Source organism: Trichosurus vulpecula, chromosome 2 (genome assembly GCF_011100635.1).
Source record: "Trichosurus vulpecula isolate mTriVul1 chromosome 2, mTriVul1.pri, whole genome shotgun sequence".
Classification (NCBI taxonomy): Eukaryota; Metazoa; Chordata; class Mammalia; order Diprotodontia; family Phalangeridae; genus Trichosurus; species Trichosurus vulpecula.
This window is the reverse complement of record NC_050574.1, coordinates 368,330,732-368,343,827: the sequence shown is the minus strand read 5'-3', so window position 1 is coordinate 368,343,827 and position 13,096 is coordinate 368,330,732.

The window sequence follows — 13,096 nt, the reverse complement described above, 5'->3', positions numbered from 1 at the left end:
AAAATAATTATGGCTGGCCCAAAAAACTGAGAACTTGATGACCAAGCCACGGAACCATGAGTTACGATGGGAAGAAGGCAGAGGAATATTACCTTCCCCTTCCCTGTCCACCTCCAATAACAGGGAGCCAAGACAGGCTTTGAGGTGGGGGAGGGGGGCTTCTGCTAGAAAAACCTTCACACTTAGAACTTCAAGTGATTCTGACAATTTGTTTAGGACCAATGGTTGTTCATGCATTTCCCTCCTCTTAACAACAACAACAAAAAAATGAACTTTATTCTTTGATATCTTTCTTGACCTTTCTATAGCCTCTGACACTGTTGATCATCCTTTTCTCCTTGATATTCTCTTATCTCTATATTTCCATCACACTGTTGTCTCTCCTAGTTCTCCTCCTACCTCTATAACCTCTCCTCCTCAGTCTCCTTTGCTAGATCTTCATCCAGGCCATGTCTGCTCATCCAGGACTCTGTGTCAGCAGCCAAATAAACAATACAGTCTTTATTTCTGAGAAGTTTTCCACAGTGAGGTTAGAAAATAATCCAAGGAAGATATAAATTGGTCCTTTCATTTAGTAGAAAAAAATGTCCCTCATGCTGGACTCCCATTTCATATATATAAAGACAAGTTCTTCCTAGCAAGCACTTTTCTCAATCCTAAGCCTTCTTGATTTCTACGCAACCTATGACACTATTGATCACCCTCTTTCTATCTAGGTTTTCACAAATTTCTTCTCTCCTGCTTTTCATCTTACCTGTCTGGCCACTGCTTTTCAGTCTCTTTTGCTGAATTTTCATCCAGACCATACCTACTAATAGTAAGGCTGGGCCATCTCCAGTTGTCCTGATCTATATCTTGCCACTGGAGCCAGATGGCTCTGGAGGAGAAAGTGAGGTTGGTGACTTTGCAGGGCTCTCTCTCACTTAAATACAATTCAATTGCAAGTTATGTCATCATCTTCTTGATATCATGGTCCTCTTCAAGAATGAAGGACAAACCACAACCTATAAGTAGTCTGAGTTGCCCCACTGGGGGCCAGTTCCAGTTGGGCAACTCAGATCATCCTCTCCTCTTCCCTCCTGTCCTATCCTATTCTATCCTCTCCTTTCCTCTCCTCTCCCTGCAAGGGGTATCATGCCCTTACCTGAAGGTGTTCTCCCTGAAGAAAGGCAAATTTCGATGGCTGAAACCTGCCTAGTTATCTTGGGGTTTACTGTCTAGATTTCTTTCTTAAAGACCATGCCTTGAATCCAATTCATTCTGGCTCTCATTGATTGGCCAGCAATAGGTCCCTGCGCAAGCATCACTTAATGGTTATTTTTTGGGCCCTGATGCCTCAGAGTGAATGTAAATAGTAATTGTTTCTCTTTCAGTCAGCAACCCTGAGAGTCTTCCCCTCCCAGTTTGATATTTTTTGTTTTTTTATTAAGGGGGACCATCCCTTGGTTCACTTCTTAAACAGCCCTAATCACTGAGTGGGTATTGCTGCAGTCAAAGTGAGAACTCAAAAATAGCTTTAAAAGGCCAAGGTCTCCCACTACATTTTGAACTATCTCCAATTGTCTTGATCTGTATCTGGCCACTGGACCCAGATGGCTCCAGAGGAGAAAGTGAGGCTGGTGACTTTGCACAGCTCTCCCTCACTCAAATCCAATCCAATTGCATGTCATGGCATCATCTTCCTGACATCATGGTCCTCTTCAAGAATGAAGGATCATAACCACACAACAAATGAGAGGGGTTCTCCAAGGGTCTCTCTTAAATCCTTATCTGTACTCCCTCTATACTATTTTACTTCATCATACCAACATCCATGGATTCAATGATTATCTCTATTCACAGGATTTTCAGATCACTTTGTCCAGCCCCAACCTCTCCTCTAACCTCCAGCCTCAAATCTCTAACTATTAGATATCTTAAAATGGATGTTTTATAGACATCTTAAACTCAACATTTCTAAAACTGAATTCATTACCTTTCACCAAAGAAAACCTCCTTTAATCTCATTCCTAACTTTGCTATTACTGTCAAGGGCATTACCAGCTTCCTAGTCACCTAGGCTCCCAACCTAGGTATAATCCTCAAATCCCCATACCCTCTTATCTGCTATATCCAATCACTTGCTAAGTCCTGTTGCTGTTGTTTCTACCATTGTATCTCTCATATGCATCCTGTCTTTTTCTCTGACACTACTATCACCCTGATGCAGGACCTCATCACCTCATTCCTGGACTATTGCACTAGCTTGTTGGTTGGTTTCCTTGCCTCAAATCTCTCTTCACTCCAGTTCAGCCTCAACTCAGTCATCAAAGCAATCATTCTAAAGCATGCCACTCTCCTATTCAACAAACTCCAATGGTTTCCTTTCACCTCTAGGATCAAATTTGGAATCCTCTGTTTGGCTTTTGCAGCCTATAACTGGGCTCCTTCCTACTTTTCCAGTTGCTTTTCCATGTACTCTGAGATTCAATGATACTAGTCTCCTTGTTGTTCCTTAAACATATCACTCAACCTCACAATTTTGTGCATTTTAATGGCCCTTCCCACACCTGTAACTACCTTCTTACCTTTGCCTCCTAGCTTTTCTACCTTCCTTTAAGTCTCAGCTAAAGTCTCACCTTCTGCAGGAAGCTTTTCCCAATCCTCCTTAATTTTAATACCTCCTCCAATTTGTCATACATATATATGATATATATAGAATCACTCTATCCTATATATAGTATATATAATATATAGTATGCATATGTATGTCTGTGTATGAATATATATACGCATATATATTCATACACAGACATGCACAACTTATACATAGCTACATACATGTTGTTTCTCTCATTAGACTACAAGCTCCTAGAGAGCAAGGACTTTTTATTTTATTTCCTTATATACAGTGCCTGGCACATAGTAAGTGCTTAATAAATATTTTTTGGCTGACTGTGGCCTTCTAGGTCTGTGACTGTGACCACATGTGGCCTTCTAGGTACTTGGGTGTGCCCTTTTGACTGAGTCCAAGTTTTATAGAACAAATCTTTTTATTGAGAGGATTTGGTCTGCGAAGTTTGGATTTAGTCAAAAAGCCACACTTGAGGACCTAGAGGGCCATATATGGCCTGGAGGCCACAGGTTCCCCATCCCTGGAGGAGATGTGGTTTTCAGGTTCAAGCTAACTTCTGATTATTATTTCATTAATGGGTGAAGCAGCAGGACCCCAAACTTTATATCCAAGACTTGATTCCTATCCTAGCAAATATCAGTACCACAATGAACCTACATATAGAATATAGCAAAGAAACCCACTTATCCAGTTACATAGCAAAACAAGAGAATATATGCCAGACAACATAGAGTGAAAGGGTGCTCCCATTGGGAGAGAAGTAACTCAGTTCAAACAAGACAGAGTCTCAGCTCTCACTCGAGGGGAAGTTCCCTGAAGTCTCTAATGTAGCACGCTGGGGATACAGATGTGATGGAGATCACCCTCCTCTAGTGTTGGCTTCTTCCTAGGGTCTTTTTCTTCAGTGACCTGAAGTGGGGGTGGCATTTCTTCTCTTGAAACTAAAAGCCAAAAGCACCTAACATGACTTCAGAACCTGCAGGGACTGTAGAACTCTCTTAAACACCAAAAGAACTGCGGAACTGTCCTCTGCCATTCTTACTCCTTCCTCTCACACAGCCATAGGGCATTGCTCTCCACCAGTAAAGAGAGAAGTCCATGCCAAAGTAAGTATTTTTCAACAGAATTACCTAATAACATGGAAAGTACATGTGTGGCAGAAGCAATATCTACTAACATCCCTGTCATGTTGGCAGAGCTAGCATCTACTCATCACAGGCTAGGCTAATTTTTCCTTTAAATGGAGACTAGTTTTTCCTTTCTTTTGGTATTGAACCTGTCCTTAAGATTTAATTGACTCAGAGGAATAAAGCTTAAACCATTGATAAAGAAACCAAGAGTTCCCTCAGGCTGAAAAGCTTTTCTGTGCTTTGCTGAGTAAACTTCTTGTAATTAAGATATATGCACATGTAAGGAATTCCAGAAACCAGAGTAGGGAAGTATGATAAAGAATATTTAGGTAAAGTGTAATGGAGAGAAAAACAGTAGTGATTTTGTCATTGGAGTATACTACAGACCACCTAGACAGAAAGAAGAAATAGATTGGGATGGAGAGATTGAAAAATTAAAGAAAGGAGAAGAAAGAAATTAAGAAACTTAAGCCTGGTTTTAATTATCTAGACATCTGCTGCAGCTCTCTCTATTTCTATCGAAAGTATAGCTGTGAATAACTTCTTGACTAACTCCTATGAGTATAATTATCAGCTATGTAGATGACACACAGATATATATACCCTGGCTCAACCTCTCCCCTGAGTTTAAGTTCCAAATCAGCAACTTCCATTTGGATGTTTCAAACTGGATCTCTTGGAGACATCTTAAACTCAGCATGTCCAGAACAGAATTCACTATTTTCCTCTCAAAAGTCACCCCTCTTACAAACTTTCCAATTTCTGTTGTAAGTACCAACATTCTTCCAGTCTCAATTATCTCCAGTACCATATGATGATCTTTTCTCAGTCCACATTCTTCTTGACCTCTTTCCTACATTTGACATTGCTGACCGTACTCTCTTCCTGTATGTTCTCTCCTCTCTGGCATGACATTGTACTCACTGGGTTATCCTCCTAACTAGCCAATTGCTTCTTCCTAGTCTTGTTTCCATATCACACTCCTTGATTGTCATTTTTCCTTAGGGCTCTGTCTTAGCCCTCCTTCTCTATATGTCTCCCTTAGTGAACCCCTCGGTTTCTATGAGTTTAACCTATGCAGGTTCATAGATCTATATATTCAACCTTAGTCTCTATCCTGAGCTTCAGCACCTCATTACCAGCTATTTACTGAACACTTCAAGCTAGAGATCCCAAAGACATCATAAACTCAGCATGTCCAAAGCAGAACTCATTATCTTCTCACTCCCAAAACCTCCTTTTCTAAACTCTTATTTCTCTCAAAGGTACCACCATTCTTCCACTCCCCAGGATCATATCAATGTTATCCTAGACTCCTCACTCTTTCTCATGGCACATATCAAATCAGTTGCCAGATCTTGCCATTTCTACTTCAATATACCTCAAATCCAATGTCTTTGTTATACCCACAGAGCCTCCACTTTAGTTCAGGTTCTTCTCACTCCTCCCTTGGACTATTGCAAAGGGTTCCTAATTGGTCTCCCTGCCTCAGGCTTCTCCCATATAATCTATTCTCCACAAAGAAGCCAAAGTGATTTTCCTTAATTGCAGATCTGAAAATGGTGCTCCGCTCCTTAACAAATTCCAATGACTCCTTATTGCCTCTGGGATCAAATATAAATTTCTCTCTTTGGCTTTTAGTGCCCTTCACAATCTGATCCCAATCTATTTCTCCAGTCTCTTTACATATTACTCTCCTTCCTACAGTCTATAATCCAATCATATTGACCTTCTCTTTGTTCTTCACACACGGCACTCCATCTCTAACCTCAACACATTTGTGCTGGCTGTCTGCCATGCCTGAAATGCACTCATCTCCTCCCCAAATAACTGTCTTCCTTCAAAACACAGCTCAAGGACCAGCCTCTGGTGCCCCCCATCCATAATTTCTTTGTATTTATTATTTATTTTGTATTTATTCTGCATATGCTCATATACGTATGTGCTATCTTGTCTCATAGAATGTAAATTCTTTGAGATTAGGGATTGTTTCATTTATTGTATTTGTCTCCACAGAGCCTAGCATAGTGCCTGGCATTAGTAAGTACTTAATAAATGCTGGTTGATTGATTAACTTGCCTTAGCGATAATTTTATCCTGTCAATAGTAAAAGAACGAACAAAGGAAAATCTTATTCTGGATATAAATTGGAAAGAAATGGTTGCTGGAGTGGAAGTGATAGGAAGTCTGGAGGGAAATGACTACTCCTTATTGGACATTATGATAAAGGAAAGGCAATCTTGGAATAAACTGACATACATCTTAGATTTTGGAAAAGCAGATTTCAAAAGAAATTTCAAAGATAGGTAGGATACCAGGGACCATGCTAAAGTGGAAGTCAGCCTAGGAGAGACAGGAGATGCACAAGAAAGAAATTCTAGACCAGAATGAAAAAAAAAATACTTCACATGAGAAGAAAAAAATGGTTTTTTTCTAAAGGGGGTAAATGCTCATCCTTATTGCAGATACTCAGTTGTGGATGTTTAGAGAACTCACCAACCAAATTAGATTTTAGAAAGAAGTGAGGATGGAAACAAGTTCAACTGAGAGATGATAAATAGATATGAGTGTGGCATGATCCTATAAAAATAATGTCAGGAATTCAGGCACTATGAGTTGAGGCTGGTGCTAAGGACAACAAAAGGGTGTTGGGAATTTTAAGCTATATTGGGAGTAAAAGGAGGAACAGAAAAAAAGGATGATAATTTAAAACAAAGAGAAAGATGAGCTGTCCAATTGTTATATTGCTTTGGTTTTCTCTGCCAAGGAGAATGAACTTTGGACTGGAAACGACAGAACGAAAAATGCCAAACATGGGAATTGATGCCTAAAATAAGTAAGGAAATAGTAACAGATCACCTAGCTGTCCTTGATGAACTCAAGTCATCTGACCCAGATGAATTACATCCTTTAGTATAAAAGGGCTAGAACACATAATTGTTGAGCCTCTGTCAGATTTGAAGAATCAAGGAAAATGGAAGAGAAGGACAAATGTCTTGATTTTAAGGGAGGGTGGGAGGAGCCTTATAAACTATAGACCAGTGACCTTCATTTTAATTCCTAGGAAAATCCTAGAAAGGATCACTAAAATGATGGTTAGCAAACAACTAAAACAAGAAGTGGGGATTACAAAGAACAAGGGTGACTTCATCAAGAATAAGTTATTTCAGACCAAATTAATAATGACGATGATGATAGCTAGCATTTATATAGCATTTTAAAATTCCCAAAGCACTTTACAGATGCTACCCTCACAACAACTCTAAGAGGTAGGTCTATTATCACCATTTTATAGATAAGGAAACCGAGGTAGACCAAAATTCAGTGACTTGCTCAGCGTCACACAATTAAGAAGTGTCTAAGCTTAGATTTGAACTCAGGTCTTCCTGACTCCAGGTCTAGTTCTCTATCCACTGGCTGCCATTTATTTCCATTTTTTCAGGATTGAAGATATAATTTACTTAGATTTTGATGGATCTTTTGATAAAGTACTTCATATTCTTGTTGTGGAGAAGGTATAGAGATGTAGATTAGATGACAATAGTTAGATGGATACAGAACTGATTTGATAGACTCAGAATAACTTTTAGTGGTTCAATGTCAAGATAGCAGGAGGTCTCCTGCAGAATATTCAGGGATCTGTGTTTGGCCCATACTGCTTAATATTTTTATCACTGACCTGGATAATGGCATAGATAGTCTCCTCATAAAATCTGTATATGACCCCTACCTAGCAGTGATGGCTAACCCATTGGGTATGAGAATCAAGACCCAAAAGGATTTCTATAGGCTAGAACATTGGGTTGAATTAAATAAGATGAAATCCAGTAGGAATAAAGGTAAGTCTTACCCTTGGGTACAAAAATCTGCTTCACCAGTGCAAAACAAGGAAGCCATGGATAGATAGCCATTATTTTTTTTAAAAAAAGTTGTTCTAAAGTTGGTCTAAAAAATTCTGAAGGTTTTAGTGGTATACAAGCTCTATGAGTCAGCTGTGTGGTAGAGCAGCCAAAAAAAGCTAATATGATCTTGGATTGCATTAAGAGAGATATATCTTTTCACTTTTCTCTTTTTTCATTTTCTTTCTTTCTTTTTCTTTTATTCAAGTCTTCTTGTACAAAATGACTAATAGGGAAATATTTTACAAGATTGCACATGTATAACCTATATCTCTGCTTACCATATCAAGGAGGGTGGAGGGAAGGGGGGGAGGGAGGGATAGACTTTGGAGCTCAAAACTTAAAAAAAGTTTAAAAAATGATTTAACATGTAATTGGGGGGAAATTAAAACACACATATACATATATATGTGTGTGTGTATATATATATATATGTATATATATATATGATATATGATGAGAGAGAGAAAGCTTTGAGAAGTAAGGAGATGATTGTCTCACTGAAATCTATGATAATTTGACCTCATGTGGGTTTGTTTCTGGGAACTGAAGCTCGAGAAGGACATTGGTAAGTTGGAGAATGTCCAAAGAAAGGCAACCAGGATGGTGAAGGAAGGATCTTGACTCCATGTTATATAAGAACCAATTGAAAGAACTGGGCATGGTTAGCCTGCAGAAAACTATGGGGGAAGAGGTAGGAAATTACATCAGTCTTCAAGTATTTGAAGCTATCCTGTGAAGGAGAGGTTCTATTTGTCCTGTTTGGCCTCAGAGAGTAGGACCAGGAACATGGAAGTACAACATGGAAGTTGCAAAGAGACCAATTTAGGCTTATTAATAGGAGAAGCTTCCTTCTGATTAGAGCCATCCTCGAGTGGAATGGAATGGGCTCCTTGGAAAAGTGCTGGCTTCCTCATCAATTGGGGAATGGCTGAATAAGTTGTGGTATATGATTGTGATGGAATACTACTATGCTATAAGAAATGATGAACTCAATTATCTTAGAAAACCATGGAGAGACTCGCCCTCCTTAAAGGTCTTCAAGCAAAGGAGAGACAACCACTAGTTGGGTTTATTACAGTAGAGATTCCTTGGGATTTGGGTTGGACCAGATGCTGCTGAGTTCCCTTCCAACTCAAACTCTGTGACTAGGTGACAAACTTGCCTTAGACAAAATCCCAATTCCATGTTTGGCCTTCTCCCACCTCCCTTTCTACTGAGATCTCTTCTCCCCTTGTTTTCCGTACTTCATATGCTTGGAAGGATAATGCCTTCAGGCTACTCAACCAAAGTTTAAGAGAAGCCAAAAGTAAAGCTATGAGAATAACTTGTTTTCTCCTAATGTGATGCTGAGGTACAGTGAAGGTTATATTGGCCTATAGGGACTATCCATGGGATGTGAGCCACCATATTGCCAGAAGCAGCCAGGAAGCTTGTATCTCCCAAAGCAGATTGGAAGCCTATGTCCCTGGAGTCTGCAGAAGCTCTAAGAAGAAGCTTCCTGGGATGGCCCCCAGAGGCCAATTCAACCTCTGCTACAGGGGCAACATGGAAAGCTCAGGAATAAAGATTTCTGACTAGAACTCTCATCTCTGCTTCCTGCTAGCTTGTCAATGACCACTAAAAAAGAATTCAGGAAAGGAGTTTTTTTTGGACTTTTGCTCTAGTCTTGAAATCTGATAGGCAAATATTCTGCAGCTAATCAGCTAATTGCCTCCCTAAAAATTCATCAAGGATCTCTGTTTCTCCTATTTAATGTATAAAAATGCATCCCATTTTAAAAAAAAAGTTCCTTTGTCTGAATCCACCTTCCTGATAGTCATTCAAAATTGCATTTCTTCTCTTCCTTGAGAATTATTATCAGCTTCTATACACCTGCTAGGTTTTCAGGTTGAACAGATCCAAGTTTTCATCAGCTTGTCATTTAAGGAAGAGTGAATGAAGAGGCTGCATTTAGCAGAAAAGTTTCTCTGTCTGAAAGCTATCCTTCTCTCTGCGCCCCCCCCCCATGCCCTATACTAACTAGTGACTTTTATTTATGGGAATTCTGTTTGCAGTTTGTAAAGCCAACTTTTCAATATGAAAAAACTCATTAGTTTCCATGTGGGTGGAGCAGGGGTGAGAAAAGTTCTGGATTCTTTGAACTAGAGATTTCTAAAGAAGCTTTGTTACTGCTTATAGTGAGGCATTAATTCCCAAGTTAAATAATGAGCTGCTATGCCTGTGAAAAACCAGACCTAGGCAAAATTATTGTCAAGTCCCTGGGAGTTCAGGTAAACACCCCTTTAATTCTCTGCTTGGGAGGGGGAGAAGGGTAGACAGAGTGGGGAGCTAATCCAAAGGGGGTCAGAGACAATGAAGATTGAGCAAGTTGACAAAATCACTCAGTTCCTTGAAAGAAATGAAGGAGACACGCATTTATTTATTAAGTGCTATGCGCCAGACATTTTATAAATATTATCTCATTTATAAATCAATTTATAAATATTATTTCAATTGATCATCACACCAACCCGGGGAGGTAGGTGTTATCATTGTCCCCATTTTACAGCTGAGAAAACTGGACAGAAGTTAAATGACTTGCCCAGGGTCACGCAGCTAAAAAATATCTAAGACCACATTTGAACTCAGGTCTTCTGAGCCCAGGCATGGTGCACTATCCACTTTATCACTTAGCTTTATAGGAAACTAATGGGAATATTAAGCGTCATTGAGATGTGTGGTATCCAGGACCTAGGAGGCAATAGTCCTGTTGTGCTTTACCCTGATCAGACCACATGTGTAACAGAGTTAAAGTTATAAAGTTCTGAGTTCTGAGAGACAAATTTTAGAAACAAGGTTGTGAAACCAGAGAACATCCTGGGGAAGGGTTCTGAGATCATGCTATAGAAAGGTCAATTGAAAGAAATGAGGATAGTTAGCCTAAAAGAGAGAATACTTGGGAGTGGGGTAGGTGTTGGGGCAAAATAGATATTTACTTAAGTATTTAAAAGGCTATCGTGAGGAGGTATTGGAATTGTTCTGCTTGGCTCCAGAAGGTACAACAAGGAGTAATTGGTAGAAGTTACAAAAACAAACAAATTTAGGCTTAAAGTAAGGAAAAACTCCCTAATAGTATGATATGAGCAGGTGACTTGATGTGCTCAAGTGATCAAGCCCAGATGAACCACATTCTAGAGTACTGAAAGAATTGGTATATGTTGTTTCTAAGCAATTATCAATAATCTTTGAAAGAGAAGAATATGACACATATATCCATTCTAGTGTTTAGTGTAAAGGAGGAAAATTGTTGTTGTTTGGTCATTTCTGACTGTTTGTGACCCCATTTGGGGTTTTCTTGGCAAAGATACTGGAGTGGCTTGCCATTTCCTTCTTCAGCTCATTTTACAGATGAGGAAACTAAGGCAAATAGAATTAAGTACCTTGCCCAGGGTCACACAGCTAGTAAATGTGCAAGGTCGGCTATGAACACATCTCTTCTTGATTCAGGACCACCACTCTATCCACTGTACCTGCCTCCAAAGGAGAAAAGGTTTCTGACTTTATAGTTGGAGTGGATTCCCAATTACAGAAATTCGTAGGAGGAGATGCAGTAGCACTTGAGAAAGTATATAAATTAAGACTGTAGAAAACACACAGAGGTTTGAAATACAGCCCTCAACTTTACTTATCCATCATTAGGTTTATGTCAAGGTAACTCCCACATTAGCCTATGTGAGACTAACAGGGATGTAGGCCCACTGTATCTCTGCAAACAGCTCAAACTTAACTGGTCCAGGAACATCTTATCAAGAGTATATCACAGAACCAAAGCAAGGGAGCCACAGTAAAGGTGCAAATCAGAAGACAGAAGCCCACAGAGGGTTGGGTGGGAGATGGAACAGTGGATAATTGTTCCCCTTGGAAAGTTAAAGGATCAAAGGAACAGATATGGAGGCCTGATACAAGAACATCTCCAACTGAATGTAACCAAAAAGGAAGACCAATCTGCTCTTATAACTGTAAATAGAATTGCTTTCATAATTTGGATGTATTAGTGCATAGATTCCCAAAGTGGGCAATACTGCCCATGGGTGGCACTGGAACAATCCAGAGGGGCGATAGTAGCCTCAGGTACAATTGGGAGACATTGAATAAAAATAAGGGGGTGGTAGAAGCATTAGAAAAGAAGAGAAGAAAATTTTGAAAAAAACTGTTCGTACATGTTTCATTTGTTGTGTAACATAAAATCATAGTGATTATTTATTTTCCAAATAAACACACAAAATGCAAGTTAGAACCAATCAGTGGTCAAGTCTGCCGACAGGTCTTAACAAGCAAGTGTTGACAGGAAAGCTTGTCAAGCGTTGTCAGAAAGTCCAGCATGCATGGGCAGGAATATGTGTGTGTAATGGTTTGTTTACAATACAATACTATACAGTTAAATGTTGTGTCATCAAATTTTCAATCAATATTGTGTCATCAATATTGTATCATCAAAATTTCAATGCAGGAAAAAAACCCATGAATTTACAATAAATTATTAAATTTAAGATACATTATTTTTAAAAATATTTTATATTTTTTTGAAATGACACAAATTTTTTTTTAAAAAAGTTAAATGGTTAAAGAAAGTAAATTGGGGGAGGGAGGCTGAGTAATTTTTTTCTTGAAAAGGGGCAGTAGGCCAAATAAGTTTGGGAGTCTTTGTATTAGTCAAAAGAATTTAGCCTCAGTCATGTAGAAATGTAGATATCTAAAACCTGACCTGAGAAATAAAGGGCAGGAAGAAAGATTGTCCCAAAACTGTGACAATGACTGCATCTTTTTGAATCTACTCCCTCTGGACTCATAAAGTCCCATAACCAGGAGACAACGAGAATTAGAGATGTAAACAACACTCCTATGTTGAGTAGGGGATCTAAAATTAACATTATATTGCAACTGCTGTATGAGACAAATGAGCAAAGTGCCTTTATAGATGACAAGTGAAAGCTAATGGGACAGCTAATCAAGATGGTAGGAGATAGGGGGCAAGTGAAGAGACCTTTTAATGGTAGTGAGGACTGAAAGGGCACAGTCAGAAACCCAGTTCCTGCTGAGATCTGAGCCATGATACAGAAGGATGAGAGCCAATATGAGGAAGAGATTTCTCCCAAGAGAAAGATGACTCCCTACCCTGAGAGAGCAGAGATTGGGGGAGGGGGAGCCTTCAGAGAACTGAGGTGATTGCAGAAGGGTGTGGTCTCATGAAGCCAACGCTGAGTCCTTCTTCCTCAGCTGACTTCCATAGATTGGGGGAACTCTCTCAGGATATACTTTTACTGAATCAGCTACATTTATTAGAGCCTCCAAACAGGAACACTCTCTGTTTCTTTTGAGGTGGTTCAGAAGGGAATTTTTCTTACGTGGCGCCTTAAAAAGGAATTCCCAAAAAGCTATCCACATCCAGAGAAAGAATTACGGAGTCTGAA